This window comes from Mandrillus leucophaeus, unplaced genomic scaffold (assembly GCF_000951045.1).
Source record: "Mandrillus leucophaeus isolate KB7577 unplaced genomic scaffold, Mleu.le_1.0 Scaffold258, whole genome shotgun sequence".
NCBI lineage: Eukaryota > Metazoa > Chordata > Mammalia > Primates > Cercopithecidae > Mandrillus > Mandrillus leucophaeus.
Genome location: NW_012102676.1, coordinates 4,754,123 through 4,770,367, shown reverse-complemented (window position 1 = coordinate 4,770,367; position 16,245 = coordinate 4,754,123). Strand labels below are relative to the sequence as shown.

At 35.9% G+C, this 16,245-nt stretch overlaps 1 protein-coding gene across 3 annotated transcripts in view; it reads left to right on the top strand.

Moving 5' to 3' along the window:
* The window catches only part of SCIN (scinderin), a 91,607-nt gene that overhangs the window by 39,667 nt on the left and 35,695 nt on the right, over positions 1 to 16,245 (top strand). The window lies entirely within an intron of this gene.

The following is a 16,245-nucleotide window of genomic DNA, read 5'->3' as shown; positions in this document are numbered from 1 at the left end:
GATTTTCACTGGTTAGAATAACATATAGCTAATAAATCAGACTTTGAAAAGTATTCAAAACAAATTCTTGATCTTTTAAGTCCTCTGTTCTAGAGATGGGATCAACCATGTAAGTCTTCTAACTTGGCATATTTGGAAGCAAAAATCTATAAATAAGATGTATTTCTAGTTGACTGTAACCCCTTATCTCGATAGCTATGCTTGGATAGAAGCAGACTCAGGAACAGGACTCGCCCTGAGAAGTGGTAAGAAGAGTGTTACTTTAACTATCAGACATCACTGATGCTTCTCCAGGGTCACCCTTGGCCCAAACCAAGTCTCCTAACTACTCATTGTCTCTGATTCCTCATTTGCAAAGTGAAGGGTTAGACAAAATGGCTTCTCCGGTCCCTTTAGGTTCTAATGATCTATGATTCTACCTTACCTCTTGGGCAGCAGCTGTGTTTAATTACCACTCATTTTTCACTTGTAGTCTGTTCCAGGAAGTGATGCTGCTGTGGCTGAGGGGCCTTGCTGTGCATGTACATATTTGGTGTCCTTGCTTATTGGATTTCATTCAACGTTTTGGAAAAGAAAGTGTAAACAGTCAATTAATACATTACACTGTAAAATTAAAATAAGAAAATGCAAATGAAGAAAAACTGTGCAAAAATATAATTTAGCTTTTAAATATTAGTGATAGGATAAAGAGATATAATGCTTAAGATAAAATGTCGCGTCTGTGTTTCCAAGACTTTTCCGTTTGGTTTTTAGAAAAATCCTACAAAGCACCCACTTTGTTTTCTTTCAATACATTCAGTGTCTATACTACATTTTATCTGACTACTTTCACCCACACAATGAACTGAGATGAATTTACAGTGAAAACCTTTATTAGATAGGGGAAAAAAAGCATTCAGTGGGCTTTTTGTTTTTGGAAATGTAGTTTCGTAGTCTGATTACAAGAAAGAGTAATTATTTGATTTATTAAGTGAGCACCTATAACAAACTTGTTTGACTTCTAGGCTTTCTTAGTGTTGTAATGATAAGGATAGAATACAAAAAGCTCATGAACTTGGTTGGGAAGAATTACAACTTTATTTTCACTAACCTCTTAACTGAAATACGGCCTGTCCTCCAATTGTGAAAGTAATAAGCAAATGTGAGTAGCAGGAACAGTACTGTGACTTTTCAGATCACATTATAGCTATTGTACACAACCTGAAAATATCATTTTTGCTCATTGCTACTTGGTAATTATTATTGTTATTAGATCTTCTGCTCACTAGTATTTAATGAGTTACTGAAACGCTCATATATTACTTTACCAAACTTTAAAATATATATATTTTGATATTTTAAGAGTTGCATTTCAATGTAATTTATTTCCATTATAATACTTTGTATCTTGTTTCATGCATTTAGCAAATATTTTTCTTAGAAGGGAACTAATAGGTTTCAGAAGTGTTCCAAATCAGTCTATAGCATGCACGCACACATGCACACACACACACATACACATACACACACACATATAGAGTATCCTCGTTTAAGATTAAAAAATGTCATTCCTTTTTCTGAGACTCTAGTACAACTGTTGATTTTACTAGAGATGGAGTCTGAAAATCTAAAAATTTTTCAAATATCTTTTAAATTTGACCTTTTATTTATTTATTTATTTATTTATTTATTTTTTGAGCCAGAGTCTTGCACTGCCACCCGGTCTAGAGTGCAGTGGTACGGTCTCAGCTCACTGCAGCCTCCACCTCCCGGCTTCAAGCGATTCTCCTGCCTCAGCCTCCCAAGGAGCTGGGATTACAGGTGACCACCACCACACCCAGCTAATTTTTTGCATTTTTAGTAGAGACAGGGTTTCACTATGTTGGCCAGGCTGGTCTCAAACTCCTGACCTCATGATCTGCCAGCCTCGACCTCCCAAAGTGCTGAAATTACAGGCGTGAGCCACTGCGCCCAGCCTAAATTTGACCTTTTAAATGATTCATTTCTAATGGGGTTCTTTTAAAATTATTGACTTTAAAAACTTTGAAAGCCTCTCTATGTGAAAGTAATGCCTTGAAAGCAAGCATATTTTAATCAATTAAATGAGCCTGTTTTCATTAGTCTGTATTCAGTGCTGAATTTTTTGAACTTGTCTAACACATTAAAGTGCTCAACACTGAAACTCAAACTTTTCTGAGAGTCTTTTGAAAAATTTGTCTTTAGTTTGAAGTATTTCAGCTATTGATCACACTATTTTCACACAGTTTTTATATGGCTTATCTCCAGGGTGACCACAAATTTATCCTCCAAAGCAAAGCACGTTGTAGAGTAAAAGGGGGCACTGAGGAGACAGAACACAACCATCATTAACAAGACTGTCTGGGGAAACAGAATGTGTGCTCACTCTCCTTTCTGCATCTTTAGTACTTTTAAAAGCCTATGTGCCTACATAGGAAGACAATCCTATATGTGGAAAAATCTAAACTCTGTAACTAAAGTCAGATTTTACTCTGAGCTTGTTTTTGCTGCAAATGTATTTACCATAAATGACTGCACATAAATTATGTAAAGTTTATTTCACCATCTTTCTTCTTTTCATATTTAAAATAATCAGCGAATGTGAAGAAAATTTAAATATTTCACTAGCCTTAAGGTCCCCAACTTTATTCCTTGATTAATCATTTTGTAAACATTAGGAGGAAAGCAAAAAAGAAAAAAGAAAATAAACGAAAAATAACCCAAGGAAAAAAAAATATATATGTTTTATAGACTTTCATTAAGAAAAAAAACCCAGCATCCCGTAGATATAAAAAGAATGAAGATGAAGAAGGGGCAAGTTGTTTGAAACAACAATTTTTTTTTATTCTGGAAAGACTTTTTAAATATAGTTTAATGAATTCGTTAAGCCTATAATCATTGTAAATGCTGGTGGTGAAATACTGGCAGTAAAAATACTACAGGGAGATGGTGGGCAGATGCTGTGTTGCTGAACTGTTGTTGAACTCTTGCTTTTATAAAAGCAACTGTAAGGCTCTCTGGAAAGTCATACATGCAATGATTGTTTCAGATGTTTGACCTAAAAAAAAAAAAAGAGAATCAGAATAACATATTATATCTTCATTAATAACTGTTTATCAAGTGCAGGGTTGGTTCCCAGTGAAATCTGAAGACTCTGCTTACTTTATTGTCTGCTTGAGGAGATAAGCATGCACTAGAAAATAGTCAGAAAGTGTGAGAATAAGTCGTGAGGGTCCTCAGAGGCCAGAGCGCATGGTCTGAATGACACCACAATTTGTTGGAAGACTTCTCATGATGAAAATCCTATTTTAGACTTTATGATATTAGCATATAGTCTAGATTAACCTCCAAAGCTTCTCCCAAATTGGAAAATGTGTTGCTTTTGTTTTAATAAGTCGTAATTCAAAGTATGAAAACAAAAGAATGTATTCAGCCATTCTCTTGGAAAGTTGATGGGATATTTACTCTATGCTGATCTGGCTGTCTTGTTAGTAAAAACTAGAGTTGAATAGTGAACATAGTTCTTAAGTTATCTTTTAGAGATGTACTCTACAAAGCCTACTGAGGCAAAGAGTAAATTTTTAGCCATATTTCTTCAAAGTACTTTGCAAAATAAAATGTATGTGTTACCAATACTAAGTTCCTTGAGGGCAGGCACTGCCTTTGTATTTGTGTAGCCCTCACAGCTCTAACACATTGCTCACTCGTATTTGAATAATTAAGACAATTAACTGTGAAATATGTAGTTCCAGAAACTAAGTATGCTTGTTTTTCTGTTTTTTAGAGGATGATATTACTTAAAAAATATCCTTGTTTTAGGTGATATTGTTGATGTAGACATGAACAAAGTCGTATGCTGATTAAAGTAAGTTTTAAGACCGACTAGATTTATATAGAAGGGCAGTTAGTATTTAGAAAAGATAATTCAAATATTCTGCTCCTCTTCTTTTTTCAGGTGATAGTTACAGCCTCTCAAAAACAACGAACAAGTCTCGAGCTTATTTATACTTAGTGCAATACTGTCCCACATATTAGGCAGATGGCATATACTCCAAGTGAAAGTGCTTCACACAGTAAGAAACGTGTAGCTAGTATCTAAAACTCTTCATCTGTGAATTAAAATGCATGTTACCTTACGTCCCTCTCAGGTCAGGTCATCACCCCTTTTAGAATCCAGCAACCACAAAACTCCAATTCTTTTCTTGCCAGGACAGCATGTAACACTGCTGCCCACTGGCCTGGCGACCCTGATTGGTTGTTGCCTGCAATTTCAGTGCTGCCTCTTTCGGAACTGTTGGGGCCACCACTGCTCACCACTCTGGACTAAAGGTGAATTTGCTCCATGAACTCCAAGGAACTACACACATGTAGTGCTTTGTTATTGAGTCTTCTAGTACATTTGTCTTATTCTTCCCCCAAACTTAATGTCAAAAGGCTGTGCACATGGCTAGTGCTTCCAAAGGTCTTACATAATTTAAATTTACAGAAATAGGAGTGATTTTTAAATTTTAATAATTTGATCATTGGAACATTCATACATTTCAGCATACAATGTAAAAGATTACCATATCAAATCGGAACTTGGAAGCTTAGAATTTTGTCAGCATTCCTTAAAGTTTCCCTGTGGGAAATGTTTGTCCTAAGTTTACTGGACTTACATGGGTTTACATTTTAATATTTTAATGAAAATATCGTTGTACATTTAAATAAAGAATGATTGTTTTGAAAATGATACTACAGAGAAAGGAAAGAACTTTATTTCTGGGGTGTGATCTTTGATTAGATAAATCAATCATTCTCCATTTATCTTTGTAGGGTTGTATCGAATGAACCAAAGAAGTACTAGTAATTGAAATGGGGAGCTTTGTGAAAATCCCTCTCACAACCACTTTGGAACAGTATATATAGCATTTTTGAAAGCGTCTAAAGCTTTATGGGAAAATGGTATAAATAAATATACAGCTAGGCTGATGGTGCACACCTGTAGTCCCAGCTATTTCGGAAGCTCTGGTGGGAGGATTGCTTGAGTCCAGGAGTTCAAGGATGCTGTGAACTATGATCATGCCGTGAATAGCCACTGCACTCCAGCCTGGGCAACAGAAAGTGACCCTGTCTCTTAAAACAAACAAACAAAAATGGTTAAGGTTGCTCTATGGGTTTGTAATACCCACACAAAAAAATAACTCATTAAACTATTTTTCTGTTGCCCTGCTATTTTTTTTTTCAGTTCTAGTCGAAACTCTGTACTTTGTAAGAATGGAAATTTGAGTTGTCTGAGATATCGGTTGGGTCTAAATACTTGTGTATTTTCCAAGTAGTTTTAACTTCCTTGTTTATACCACTTTTATTTTGCTAGGAATTTTTGCAAGTCCTTGGGAAATTGAACAATGTCTTAAATATTTTGGAATCTCTCTTTCATGGAGCATGGTGCCTGACACATAGGCACTGCTCATCAAGTATTTGTTATTTGACTGAAATAACATTATTATGAGTCATTGGGAAAGAGGAGATCCATTTACCAACTTACCATTCAAAGATTCTTAAGTTAAAGGAAGCAAATATATTTGCAACCCTCTCTAAATTAGTCCTGAAGCTACACTGCATATAGAGAAGAGATGAACTATCAGAAATACAAGCAAGCAGGAATCTTTCCCTTTCTCCTCTTTGTTGCATTGTAACTAATACATTTTCTCCATTTTGCTTTACTGCAGTAATACTTAGTACAGTCCTGAAATCCTAAGTATTACAGTGATAAGGAGCACCTGCCCCAAGTTTGTGATGCTCTCTAGAACACTATAGTTGCTCTAGCTATTTAGATCTACCATGTATTGATGGCTTACTGTTTGCCAGGCACTGTTTAAGACCCTATTCATTTGTTGTTATTTAATTTAACTAATTTGTTGCTTGGATTTCTAGTATTGAATATGGATACCCGTTTTTTTCCTCACCAGTTCATCCAGTGGGGGAAGTTGAAATGTTCTGAACAAAGATAAGAAATTCATATAGTAACAGCTTATCATATGCTGCAATAAAGGGATAACATTTCATGTAATCTCCCCCTTTGTCACACCAAAGTTCATCATGAAGACTTGTAACCTTATAGATAAGGTACCACTGTTATTTAATCAGTCCAAATTAACACCATTTGGCAATCATCTCTGAATGAGGTAATTTTCCCTTTAGCTTGCAGTTGAAGTGAGGGAATATCAATAGACTCTGTAAACAGGGAAATGCAGTTCCAAGATAGATGGATTTAATGGGTAGGACAGGGGAGAGGGATGGATCTTTGCCCCACAAGGCGTGTATCTCAATTGATAAGCTAATATAAATATTGAACTATAATGGCAGTTTCTATTCTATCCTTTTAGTGTTCCACTTGTCACAATAGTGATAAAAAAAAAAAAAACAAAAAACTAACAGACTGTATTTTTTCAGTAATTTCAGGTCAAGTTCATCTTATCCTTTGTGTTAAGAATCAGCCAAACACAGATATAAAAGGGCCAGGTCTCTGATTCAGTGATTCATGATTTCTTGCATTCATTTAGTAAATTAGTCTTTAGGTATATAATAATAAACAATAATATTTACTTTATATCGGTTTCCTCTTACATATTGTGCTTAGAGTTAGCCAAGCTCGGATGCGAAAATGTCAAATCTGCAAGATTCAGCAATTCACATCTCCTTAGTATGTATTTGATAATAAACATTTGTTTAATATTATGAGGGAATATGCTCACGTATTGGAAAGAGGTTCCTAAAATGGTGACCACTTGGATTGTGCTTCCTAGTACTGTTTTTCCAGAGCCTAGAATCACAGAGTGTTGGAACTGGGTTATATTGACAGCACTTGTATAAACTAGTGTTATTGTATTAGAATTGCTATTATGTTTGCAAGGGTGTCTAGTGCATCACAATTTTTAGAATTACATTATTTTGAAAAAAGTATATGTAATAATATATTTATTTAAAAGACTTTAAAGTGACTTTGTAAGGAAAGGATGGTTTGTTCATGTAAATACAGTATTCTGCTCAGTGGAAACCAATAGGAAATTCTCAGTGTCAGATATCCCATAATGTACTAATAATGAAAAAGGTACTAACTTGCTGCTAAAATGTATTAGTATATGTATGTAAACAAAAAAACTTCATAGAAATATGTTGGTAAGTGAAGTCATATACCATGTATCACAGAGAAATTAAATATTAATGCTCTATTGCAATGAATAAACTAAAAAGCAATCCGCTATCGAAAATACATCTCAACAACGTCTGATAGAGTGCATGTAGAGAAGACAAATATGCTGATTAAAAAAAGTTTTGAATCAAGGAGCAAATGCTCTACAATTGTGTTGTGATATTCACTGTTATGGAACACTATTGTTACGGGAGGGCACGACTTCTCTCATCTTATGTTCTATAAGGGTAAATGTAGATGGCTCACTGGTAGGCTGAACTTTCTGTTCCTTCCTTAATCTTTTTGTTACATTTTCTTGATAGCATACAAGTGTTTCTTATTATTAACACAGGAATTAAATCATCTAGGAAATGGATTTTAAGTGCTGCAAAAGAGCTAACAATTACTACCCTGACAAACATTCAGTGCTAACCACAGAAGAGGCAGTCTTCTATAGGCTTTACAGGATTTAATTCTTACAACACTTACTATGAAATAGAGACATTTTTTATTTCCTGTCTATGTTGTTGTTTTCCTCCAACAGATGACTCTGAGACAAGGACTTGGGGGCAGGTTGTTATTTGAAAGATGATCCTGAAAGCACCAAGTAGGAGTAAAGTGAGACAACATTTTGTTAACAGATATCTTACTGCAGTGAGCAACTGGGACTGAGTCTCAAAGAGACCCTCAGGCATTAGCCCTCAGAAGGCTGAGTGGTTGCTGGGTCTAGCCAGTAACTCCCATCCCTCATTGCTTGAGCGTTGCTCCTTGGTTCTTAATGCCCCAAAACCTCCAGTCTGCCTTGTATTTGGACACAGTACAGCTCCATGGCTAGATAATGCCACCAGATAGAAAGCAAAAGACTTTGAGCTTTAAGACACTATCTATAGACAGCTCCATGGCCAGAAAATGCCACCATGTAGAGAACAGAAGACTTAGAGCTTTAAGACACTATCTACAAATGACCTCTAAGTTAGATCAAGGTGATATGGGCAGAGCACCAATAGCATCTACTACATCCTTATTTTACAGATGAGGAAACTGAGTCATAGATAGGCTATGTAACTTGCTCAAGTGGAAATAAGAATAAGAAATCTGTGGATCGGCTGGGCGCGGTGGTTCACGCCTGTAATCCCAGAACTTTGGGAGGCCGAGATGGGCGGATCACGGGGTCGGGAGATCGAGACCACCCTGGCTAACACGGTGAAATCCTGTCTCTGCTAAAAATACAAAAATTAGCCAGGCATGGTGGTGGGCACCTGTAGTCTGGGCTACTTGGGAGGCTGATGCAGGAGGATCTCCCGTGCCTAGGAGTTTGAGGCTGCAGTGAGCTATGATCGAATCATTGTACTCCAGCCTGGGCAACAAAATTAAACCTCTGCCTCAAAAAAAAAAAAAAAAAAAAAAAAAAAAAAAAAGGAATCTGTGGATCACACCCAAGCAGTCTTTCTTACAGACACCATGATCTTAAACATACAGAGCAAGGGAAATCCCAACTGCTGTGAAGTTATTTTACAACTTCAAAAACTTTGCCAGAAATGTTTGATAATTATGCCTCATTTTATATATTCCATATAATAATTACTAGTTTTAATAGTACAATGTTTGTACTCAGTGGACTGGTGATATGGTTTAGCGCTGTGTCTCCACCCAAATCTCCTCTGTAATTGTAATCCCCACACATCAAGGGAGGGACCTGGTGGGAGGTGATTAGATCATGGTGGCAGTTTCCCCCATGTTGTTCTCTTGATGGTGAGGGAGTTCTCATGAGATCTGATGGTTTTAAAGGTGGTAGTTTTTTCCTGTGTGCTCCCTCTCTCTCTCCTGCTGCCATGTAAGATGTGCCTTGCTTCCCCTTCACCTTCTACCATGATTGTAAGTTTCCTGAGGCATCCCCAGTCATGTGGAATGGTGAGTCAATTAAACCTTTTTTCTTCATTAATTACCCTGTATCAGGTATTTCTTTATAGCAGTGCGAAAACTGACTAATTCAACTGGCTTACCCCTTTGTTTTATATCTCTTACCATTAGCATTCACCCCTTCATCCAAACTACAGAGGCATTAGGTTCAGGGTAATTGGGATACACATTTTTTTGGAAAGAATATATGTTTTCTTAATGTACAGCATAGGAGGAATGCAAATATTTTTAAGTGCCTCAGAGTACCTGAAAAGCCATTTTTGAGTTTGCTCAGTTAAAATTTCCTGCTTGGAAATTTTCTGGATTATGTAGATAAAAAAGTTTTCTCAACTCCCTTGCCATTGAAACAAAACTTAGCCAAACTGAATTAAAAGTCATATATAAATCAGGTTTATGTACCTTCTCCTCAAAGGATGAGATAAAATTAAGCAAGTTCATATAAATGTGTGTATATGTATATGTATATGTATATGGCGATACAGGGCAGTGAAAAAATACTCCTGGAGGTTTAGCTCATGTTCTCACTATAGGGGTGCCCTATTTTCTTCTCCATTTCTCCTCTTATCCAACTTAGTTTTTTATCCAACTTAGATTACCAGAGCATAATCTTTTCCAAAGTCAGTGAAAATAAGCAAGAAGTTACTAAGACTAATAATGTTACCAGAGACACTGTAGTGAAGCCCCAGCCATGAGAGGGGGAGAATGGTCTTTGTGGATCCAGCAGTTTTGGGAAATGGGACCTGATAGGAGATGACTAGAGCCCTCGTGAATAGTTTGACATTATTATTGCAGAAGTGGGTTATTTCTCCAGAATGGGTTTATCATTATGTAAAAGCGAGCTTGACCCCTTCTTGCTCTCTTGCTCCCCACGTTCTCTTGCCTTTCTTCCTTACACCATGAGATGGAGGTAGCAAGAAGGCCTCACCGGATTCTGGTACCTTGATATTGGACTTTATAATGTGAGAAATAAATTTATTTTCTTTATAGATTACCTAGTCTGTGGTATTCTGTTACAGCAACTCCAAACAGCTAAAACACTGCACTGAAAGTCAGTTCACCTGAAGCAGGGATCAAAGCTAACCTGTTAACCATTGTAGATTCAGCTGTTTCCCACAAAGCCAGAATATTATAGACACTCAAGAAATAAACCTTACATAACAGATATATCTTGCCTCACCAAAATAAGGTCATAGCTACAAGCCTATATGGGAAAATACGATGGAAACACAGAGGAGGATCAGAGAATTTGTTTTATAATCAAGGACTTATGATAGACACCACAATTATGGAGAAACTTCAATGAAAGGAAGAGATTACTATATCGTATTCCTTCTTCTCAGCATTGTCACCTACTCTTTTGCTGATTGCATAAAATACTTTTCTCTAGGTTTTGCCTGGAGAGGGACATACAGATCTACATTCAATGTGTAGTTTAATTCTAAGATACAAGATTTTAACAAAGGTACATTACCAAGACTTTAGATTGCTTTATAAAATCATTAGATCAGTACATGAACAAATAATAAAGTGTAAGTCCATGAGGAGGTGTGTAGAAAGAAGTCCAGTGGTAAAATCATTATGCAAAGGATTAGTCCAGTAATATGCAAGGTTGTATAATACAGAAAGAGTAATGCTTTGACCAGGGAAAGATTTGACTCTGCATATATAAAGGTGAGGAAAGGATCTACCATTTGTTGTACAGGATCTACCGTTTGTTGAATTTTCACCATATGCTAGTCATAGTAGTAATCACATAATAATTGAACCGTATTATTTATTATGCCACTTTAAATGTGGAAACAAGATTACAGAGACTCTTAGTAGCGGCTCCACCCAGCTCAGTCTGCCTGATCCTGCCAAATGAAGGGAGGTGTCAAAAAGACAGTGGTGGAATGCAGAGAAATTAGGAACCCCAAAGGCAAGTTTTGGAAGCGTTCATCCAAGCACTGATCAGACAGAAATGTCCAAAGTGGGTTTGAAGCCTTAGGGAAAAAGGTTGGTGATGTCCAGAAAAGTCAAATGACTTAAAATCTTAATACCTGAGATTTGGCTCGCAGCAGCTCCCAGACCACCAGGCCCTAATAATGTGTCCAAGGGAGATATGTTCTAGCAAGCTTATGTGAACCTCAGAAATGCTTGGCAGACCTATCCCAATGGTTGAGGTGGATAAACCAGGCTAGCAAAGCTGATGCCACTGAGCACTTGAATCACATCACCAAACCAGGCCCAGAAGGCTTTTCAAATATACAATGCATGGGCTCCAATCAGAATAAGTAAATCCGAATTTCTAGAGATTGGATTCAGACGTGTGGCATTCTTTTTTATATCAGCCCAGATGGTTCTAATATGCAGCCAGTGAAAACAACTGCTCTTGTTTAATAAGTTGGCATTCTGGCTTATGGCTTTTAATGACTTGTGATTTTGCTTTCTATGTTGTAGTAACTTGTAAGGTAACTTTCCATATTATAGTAAATTTTGGGGTAACTTTCATATGAGTTTCACCCTTCAACATCTATCCTCTAATACGCTGATATTACAGGAATGCTGAAGCTCTGTCCTGCCTCATGATAAGTTCCCCACTGCCACAGCATTTCCCTGAGGCCTCTAGGGCTGCACTTGCCATCTGGCATCCTCTAGACATGAGTGACTATTTAAGTTTACATTTGAATTCCTTAAGATTAAATAAAATGTAAAATTCAGTTACTCGGTCACACTAGCCACATTTCAGGTACTCATTAGCTACAAAAGGCTAGTGATAACTGTGTTGGATAGCACAGATATGGAATATTTGGTATTGCAGAAATTTCTACAGGACAGCACTGCACTATAGCTAAACCTCTTGCAGATGCCCAATTCACTTTGTCTTTTTATCCAAATATGCTTTCCTACCTCTAAAATACCTCACATGCTTTCCCTCCTCTAAAATACCTTTATCTATTCTTTAATATATGAAATCACCCTCTATTTCATTTATGAATAAAGGGATAAAGGTATTTTTGAGGCCATCACTGAGAGACAGCAGCAGAGTAAATATTAGAGTCTTATATCTAGAGTGGGTGGAGCTGGCTAAATAAGACTGCAGCTTTCCTCAGAATCACCAGTCATTTTATATCTCTGTGGATCTTCCCTGTTATCAAATATTTGTCTTATCTAAGGCATAAAATGCCTTGCAGCAAGTAAATACACCATAACAACAAGGGTTAGCTTCACTCTTACAATTTATTTCTGTGCTCCATATGTTGCACGCTACTGATTGTTTCTCAGTTAAGGAAAGGAAGTAAGATACAGAATTTACTGAGTAATTAAAATGTCCATTCTTGGAACCTGTGAGCTGATTCTATTTTTAGTGAAAATAAAACCAGAGCCATCTACCCTAAAATGATTAAAGTGAGAAGAATGAAATGTCTCATTTTCTATATAAAGAACTTTGAAGTAGAGGTTAGAATGCCTGGGGTTTACATATTTGCTTTAATATTTATGAGACACAGATCTAAGGCAAAACTCCTAACTTCCTTCGGTCTCATTTTCTCAATCTATGAAGTTAAAGTAATCATGATATAGGTCCTGCCTGTCTCCCAGAGTTCTGCTGGGAGCACATAAGGCCCTCAATGTTAAATGCCTTTAGGACTTGGCACCAACTTGGCGCATTTTCATCCACAGTGATATGTAGCTTTGAGTTACATATTGTCCTTCTTCCAGGTTATACATCAGTATTGTTTTCTTATGATGCATTACAACTATTTATTCTTAAGTGGCCAAACATCTTGACTTTTTTGTATAAAGAAGGGAAACCACATCTTGAGAACGAGCCAGTGTAAATGTTGGAATTTTTTATCTAAAGTAGGTAGAGTTGACTAAAAGGTAAAAAATAAATGAATAAGTAAAAACGGATGTACATACTATGAAAAACTAAGGATTAAGAGAGTAAAATAGTATAGCAATTGTTTCTTAGCTGCCTGATCCTTTTATCTAAAAATACAAATTTCCACATAGGCCTGCTTAAGTTTTAAAAAGAAAAGTTCACCTTGGATCATAGTAGGGAAAGAAAGAAAGAAAGAAACACCAAGGGTGGTCTTGAGACAGGTCGTGAGAACCTAGAAACTCTAAGGCTGGGTGATTATTAATTTCCTAGCTAGCAAGGGGGAAAGAATGGGCATGGCTTCCACAGGGAACGCCGAGTATGTCAGCCTAATTAGAGGTGGGTACAAGGTAGAGAATGCTGAGAAATAATGCAGGACAGATGACATTCAGCATCTGAAGGGGACTTCGGATTCAGACAGAAGTTTTGGGTCAGTGGGAGCACCCAATTCAGAATAATCTAGATTACAGATTCCTGGGCCTCACCATAGACCTGTTTATTGACTCAATGGATGGCAGCTGAGAATCTGTAGTTACAAAGTCACACAGGTGTTGCTTTAGTACATTGAAGTTCGGAAACCACTGCAGCAGACGTAAAATATAAATTTTTTTAGTTTTTAGTTTTTAAAAATTTAAAAGGAAATTTTAAATGTTTTCCAGCTTTATAAAGGGATAATTGACAAAGTTTGTACATATACATCTATCAAAATGTGATATTTTGATAGATCCTATATATATATATATGATGTGCATACATCTATCAAAATGGTATTTTGATATATGTATAAGTTGTGAAATGATTGCCACGATGAAGATAATTAACATCTGTCACCTCACATTGTGTGTGTGGTGAAAATATTTTAATATCTTCTCTTTTAGCAAATTTCAAATATAAACTACATTATTAATAAGTATAACCATCATACTATATTTTTTCTCCAGAACTTATTTATCTTATACCTGGAAGTTTGAATTCTTTCACTAACATTTCTCCATTTCTTCTATTTTTCAGCCCCTGGCAATCACCATTCTACCACTCTATTTCTATGAATTGGACTATTTTGGATTCCACTTATTAATGAGTTCATGCATTGTTTATCTTTCTGTATCTGTCTTATTTCACTTAGCGTAATATACAATAAGTTCGTCCATGTTGTTGCAAATGACAGGATTTCCTTGATCTAGAGTCATATTCCTACAACATAGGAGTAATGTGAAGTAAGGGGCCTTGCAGCCAGTGTCCAGGATAACTCTTAGGATGAAAAAATGAGGTGACACTGAAGGAAGTGGAACTGGCAGAGCTGTTACCCACAACAAGAGGGATGAGGGCCTTCACTAGGGTCTGAATCAAGGAATAGACGGGAATCGGTGACTAACCATTATTAAAAATAATAAGTGGGTAGGAGTGGGTAGGAGATCCAAAGCGCAGGAGAGGAAGTATTTAAAACTGATCACATAATTGTAAGTCCATATAAAGAGGAGAGAATAGAGATACATTACACAAATGGAGAATTGAGAGTGGCTAATTTTGTAGAAAATAAGTTTAGCTTGGAGTATTTAGATGATGGCAATACTTTTAAACAGAAACTTACAGAAAATAATTGAAAGAAAGAGGAGCTCCAAACTTGCAAGATAAATCTTGGCTAGAACAATTGATGAAATTTTTATGTAACACCCTCAAATGAGGGTTCTCTGTGTTTGTACCCCATTAAATTGTCAAAATATATGTTATTTCACATGCAAAGGATTACATGAGCTAAATGCCAATCGCGTGGGCAACCCAAAATGAAAATGTTTTACATTCAAGCATGATACTCCAAGCTGTATTCACAGTTTATGTCAAAGATCAAAATGTATGGCCTAGTTGATAAAGTGAACATATTTAGTTATTTTGCTCTTTTTACACCAGATGTAAAGTCCTTAAGTGTTGGATAATGTGGTTAGAAATTCATCTATATACCTCAGTGACCTCAAATATTTGATAAATGCTTAGTTGAACTCAATTTTAAAGTGATCCTTAGAGATGATTCCTGACAAATATACGGCATCTTTCTACCCCGGAGTTAAGCCTGTTTTTGTTAAATCCCTTGGGTTCAATTCCCAACTATGCTGCAGTCCTTTGAGAAGCTAATTAAGATGCCTGGCTAATATGGGAATTGTGGTCTGAAAATTAAAAGTTAGAGTGTGCCTCAAATCCCAGACTGGGTCCTCCCGCTGGGAGGTTTCCTAGTATTAGATATGCCCTTAACACAAACTGTTTATTCCAAACTACGGTCTTAGTTGGAGTAGAATTAGAAAAGTATATGTGAGGAGATCTTTGATGGCTCTTACAACCTATACATACTTATAGCAAAAGTGTTTTTTAAAAAAGGCTTTTGGTCACAAGTGTTTTTGTTTTGTTTTGTTTTGTTTTGTTTTTTTTGCTTGGTTCTATTTTTGGCAAAAAAAGAAAAACTATTACAATCATTTAGCATGTACAGTATCTAAAACATCTTATTGGTCATAGTACAAATAAAAAGATAGGTATGTTCTCAGAGAACGTAAGTTCTCTGATGCATCTCTAAATTTGAGAATGTACTTATACTCATGCAAGTATAAAAGTATATTTTTATTGTTTTCTGGTATTTTGCAGTACACATTTTTATACAATATATTGTAAGGAATAGTGAATATAAAACACATTATGTAAGGAACTCATTGTGTATTAAATATTTGTTGTATCTAAATGAACACTTTTGCATTTTCTAAACGAATTTATATCTATATTATAAAAATTAAATTATTTAGAATAAGTTTATATTTGATTCCTGTCCTTGACATTCTATGCTGTTTGTGTTAATTAATTTAATAAATTAATTACTCATAGACATATTTTTTATTTTAATATAAAGAAATTCAAAGCAGATTCAAATGTATTTTCTACCAAACACTTTTTTAGACTTTTGGATTGCATCACATATGCACAGAATAGATAAATACATTTATTCATTAATTTGACAAATACTGAGCATATACTATGTCCCAAGAACTGTTCCAAGTGCCAACGATACAGCAGAAAACAAAGCGTGATTTCGGTGCTCAAGAGCTTGCACTTCATCCTATATGTCAATAATTATAATAGTATTTTACCTCCAGATGGTAATTTTGATTCAAATCTTTATTATAATAAACTCATAAACCTTAGAGATTATTTCTAGAAGCAGAGGTCATAGAATAAATTCTGCTGCAGAGCTGAACATAGAGCTCAAGTTTTAATTAATTCCTTCTAGCTTTCAGTAATATGGACACCTAGGCTT